Source organism: Danio rerio, chromosome 5 (assembly GCF_049306965.1).
Source record: "Danio rerio strain Tuebingen ecotype United States chromosome 5, GRCz12tu, whole genome shotgun sequence".
Lineage (NCBI taxonomy): Eukaryota > Metazoa > Chordata > Actinopteri > Cypriniformes > Danionidae > Danio > Danio rerio.
The window spans coordinates 2942501-2947500 of record NC_133180.1 but is presented as its reverse complement, the minus strand read 5'-3'; the positions used below and the strand labels follow the sequence as shown (position 1 = coordinate 2947500).

General features: G+C 34.9%; 1 protein-coding gene and 1 long non-coding RNA gene across 3 annotated transcripts in view; one reads left to right on the top strand and one right to left on the bottom strand.

The window, feature by feature from the left end:
* Positions 1–5000, top strand: part of gusb (glucuronidase, beta) — a 273136-nt gene that overhangs the window by 43848 nt on the left and 224288 nt on the right. The window contains exon 12 of one of the 2 annotated variants that reach the window (XM_009301129.4): positions 1–143. This exon is cut by the window's left edge and continues 831 nt beyond it. The exons of the other annotated variant lie outside the window; for it this stretch is intronic. The gene's annotated coding sequence lies outside the window, so the exon portion shown is untranslated. Of the gene's footprint in view, positions 144–5000 lie in introns of those variants that run through there. 2 annotated transcript variants of the gene reach the window in all.
* Positions 4917–5000, bottom strand: part of LOC141385724 (uncharacterized) — a 2515-nt gene continuing 2431 nt past the window's right edge. The window contains exon 2 of the long non-coding RNA XR_012406625.1: positions 4917–5000. This exon is cut by the window's right edge and continues 1359 nt beyond it. This is a non-coding gene — a long non-coding RNA (uncharacterized lncRNA).

Below are 5000 nucleotides of genomic sequence, written 5' to 3'. Positions count from 1 at the left end.
ACACACACACACAAACAGACACACATACAAAGACAAACACACACAAAGACAGATACACACAAACACTGACACACAAAAAACAAAAGACAGACACACATACAAATACAAACAGACACACATACAAATACAAACGCACACAGACAGAACGAAACACACAAAAGCAGACAGACACAGGCTCACACAGACAGACAAACACACAAAGGCAGACAATCACACACTGTTCAGTCCGTCAGCTGGTTCTGCTTTTAAACACACTTCTATTACAGCGCAGAAGCAGCAGCTCTACTAAACTGCACACGTGCCTTATGGTGATTCAGATGATGAACGTTTACAGTGACGCTCCGATTAAAACACGTCCAGCTCATTTCACCTCAAACACACGAGTTTAATTAATGCACTTCTCCCTAAATGCAATATAATTTGCATGACATGAATATGCATAAAATTAACTGATTTAAAATGGTCAGTTCACCCAAAACATTTCATTTGCTCACTATTCTCTCTCCCTCAAGTGGTTATAAAGCTTTGTGAGATTCTCTCTTACGCTGAATATCTATGATTTTAAAGAATGTTGGAAACCGGTAACCATTGACTTGCATAGTAGAAAAAATATACTATACTACATATGCTCCCTTTCAGCAAGATCAGTAGTAGTTTTAAGGGTATATCTTACCACTGTTATGCAGATGATGTACAATTATATTTTTCTTTTAGTCCTGACAGGCTGGACAAACTGTCTCTCTTGCAGGATTGTTTAGTCTCCATCAACAAATGCATGGCAGACAATTTTCTGCAACTGACCCCTGATAAAACTGAAGTGTTTATTTTTGCTCCAGATAGCATCACCCAAATGATCAGGCAAGTGTTGGGGGGCTTGTCATCTTCAAATTGCAGTGATATTAGAAATCTTGGTGTCATGTTTGATAGAGCTCTGTGTTTTAATGGCCAGTTTAATGGTCTGTTGTTCGTACATGCTTTTTTCGCCTGAGAAACATTGCAAAAATAAGAGATATGGCGTCAAAGGACGAGATGGAGATGCTTGTCCATGCCTTCATCTCTTCTAGATTGGATTATTGTTATGTTCTGTTCACTTGTCTGAACTAATCCTCCATGGATTGAGTTGTGCAGAATGCAGCTGCGAGGCTTTTAACCAGCACCTGTAGGAGGTCACACATTACACCTGAGCTTAAGGTGTAACGGAGGCCAGCTAGTGAAGCGCTGTGCAGGTAAACTCACTCCTCTGACCTCTAAACGTGCTCTAGTTAAAGACGTTAGAGGCCATGATCTTTAGTCTCCTTGTTAGAGCAACCGACTCCCATGCGGAAGGTCGCCGGTTCAATACCAGCTCGGAGCGGGTTGGGTGGTGTAGGACCGGCGGGGTTACAAATGCACTTCACTGGCTTCCTATTAGTTTTAGAGTAAATTTTAAGATTCTGGTCATTGCATATAGAGCTCTGCATGGTCAAGCACCCCAATATATTCGAGATTTTTGAAGCAGTCACTCGTGTAGCCAGTCTCTGAGGTCTTATGGCAAAGACCTGTTAGCCATTCCCAGAAATCAGCTTAAGACTAAAGGTGAGCATGCCTTCTGTAACTCTAGCACTGAGAACTCTGGGATCAGATGAACTTTTTAAAAAGCATTTAAAGACGCACCTTTTTGGTCAAGCTTTTAATGAACAGCACTAGTGTTTCTGTATTTGGATTTTTATTTAGTTTTAATGTTTAACATGTCTTCTTTTATTATCATGTGTTCTTGTTTTTTCTTATTGTATAGCACTTTGTGACTCAATGTCTGGAAAAGGTGCCATTTAAATAAACCTTTACTTACTATGAAAGTCAATGGTTACAGGTTTCCAACATTCTTCCTAATATCTTCTTTAGTGTTCAACAGAATAAAGTAACTCAAATGACGAGTAAATGATTGAATTATTTGTGAACTATTCCTATAATGCACTTTTATGTTTAAACATGCATAACTGTAATAAAATATAATGATAATCTAATTAAGATCTTCAATAATGAGTAAAGAAATTATTAAAATTAAAATTAAAACATTACATTTAACAAAAATTAGTGCAAATAATACATTTAAGTTTAAAAATGCAGCTTTAATGCAGATTTATGCTTAGAAATAATTGCGTTACAGTAATAATAACAATAAAATAAAGATCATCACTGATCATATGCAATACATTAATACATTTATAATATATATATATATATATATATATATATATATATATATATATATATATATATATATATATATATATATATATATATATATATATATATATATATATATATAGTAATAATGTAGCTTTATATTTAAAAATCATTGCATATTACATGCCAATCTAATAAGGATTATCACTGATTCAGCAGGAATTAAAGGGGGAAATGTTTTTAATTAAAACACACACACACACACACACACACACACACACACACACACACACACACACACACACACACACACATCAATGTAAAGCCTATTTTAGAGGTTAAAAGTGAGCTGGAGGTGTTTCTGTGCAAATCAAACATGTAATAAATGAGTGTTTTATTAGAAGCAGTGGGGGAAAACAAGTTGGTTTTGTATTCATTTTGATCATAACATGTTATAATTGTGGTGTTATTTCTCATTTGAATGTGTCTGTGTATGAATGCTGATTTTATATGACGGCAGATTGTACTTTAATAACTGTATTCAGTCTACTCTGTGTGTTTGAACCATTCCAGAGTGGAAATAAAACACATTCCACAAGATCTTCAAGATCCTGTCAGTTATTTACTTTTAGTCCTGAAGCAGAGGAGTGGATGGAGATGGCTCGTATTATTTCCATATCTCCATTTTGTTGTCTAGCCTTAATATACAGTATGTGCTTCATACGGCTGCCAGGTCTAGGAACATTTTCCAGCCTAAAGACAAATCAAAATGCACATAAAATACCTAATAAATAGTTTAAATAATGTCTACCCAATCCTAAACCTAGCCCTCACAGTAATGTAAAAATAAATAGTGTTGTAGAGTCACAAAAATTATGCTGTATTCATGTGCAAATCCCCAGTAGCCACAGATATGGCCCTTCTAGAACTTACCCCCTTGCAGAGGACTTTGGGTTGCCAGATATGTTTTCCAGGATCAACGTCCTTTAAGAAATGATTCAGTTTTCATTTCACATTTGCTAAATCAAATACTATATATGTGCTGGATATGTTATGTTAATGTAGTTTTGTCAATAGGCAAACACAATGTATAAGTCAAAATGATTGAAGATCATGCTGCATGAAAGGTGGCACGGTGGCTCAGTGGTTAGCACTACGGCCTCACAGCAAGAAGGTCACTGGTTCGAGTTCAGCTTGGGTCAGTTGGTGTTTCTGTGTGGAGTTTGCATGTTCTCCCTGTGTTGGCGTGGGTTTCCTCCACGGTCTAAACACATGCTATAGGGGAATTGATTAACTAAATTGGCCAAGTGTGCATTTGTATGAGTGTTTGCTGTCTACAGTTGCTATGGTAAAACAACTATAGTAATTAATCTATTCTTGTGATTCCATGGTTGTTATGGTAACACAGTTACCATAATATAAACAAACGATTGAATACCATAGTTTTTTACATATACAGGGTACATCATACCCTGTTGATTTGATAGTTGCTTTGGTAACACAACAACTAAAGTAATTATCCTAGTGATTCGATGGTTGCTATGGTAACAAAACAACTATAGTAATTATTCTCGTGATTCGATAATTGCTTTGGTAACACAACAACTAAAGTAATTATTCTAGCGATTCGATAGTTGCTATGGTAACAAAACTAAAGTAGTTATTCTAGTGATTCGATAGTTGCTACGGTAACACAACTAAAGTAGTTATTCTAGTGATTCGATAGTTGCTATGGTAACACAACAACTAAAGTAATTATTCTAGCGATTCGATAGTTGCTATGGTAACAAAACTAAAGTAGTTATTCTAGTGATTCAATAGTTGCTACGGTAACACAACTAAAGTAGTTATTCTAGTGATTCGTTAGTTGCTACGGTAACACAACAACTAAAGTAATTATTCTAGCGATTCGATAGTTGCTATGGTAACACAACTAAAGTAGTTATTCTAGTGATTCGATGGTTGCTATGGTAACAAAACAACTAAAGTAATTATTCTAGCTATTCGATAGTTGCTATGGTAACACAACTAAAGTAGTTATTCTAGTGATTCGATGGTTGCTATGGTAACACAACAACTAAAGTAATTATTCTAGCGATTCGATAGTTGCTATGGTAACACAACAACTTAAGTAACTATTCTAGCGATTCGATAGTTGCTATGGTAACACAACTAAAGTAGTTATTCTAGTGATTCGACAGTTGCTACGGTAACACAACCAAAGTAGTTATTTTAGTGATTCGATGATTGATATGGTAACAAAACAACTAAAGTTGCTATTGTAACACAACAACTATATTAATTAATCTATTGTAGAATTCTACAGTTGCTATGGTAACTATAGTAATTAACATTCTAGTGATTCTACAGTTGCTATGGTAAAAAAAAATTGTAGTAATTAATCTGTTGTGGTGATTTAACAGTTGTTATGGCAACACGACTATAGTAATTTATGCATTCTAGTGATTCTACAGTTGCTATGGTAAACAACTACAGTAATATAAACAAATGACCAACACTGTAGTTTCTCTACATCTATAGGGTATATTATACTACAATACAGCACAGTTTACTGTGGTACAAAAAGTTTTACAGTATTTATTTATTAGTTTATCAGTTTAATAGTTAACACTACAGCGTCATACATTATAGTATGGTTCAAAACATCACAGTTTTTACAATAAATTACTGTAGCATTTGCAGATTATTTAAAGCTGATACAGTGTCAGTAAAGAAAAGACATGTTCAGAGAGACTGGGGGAATGTTTTAATAATGGCAGATCAATGCACACACACACACACACACACACACAATCACACACACACACGTGTTC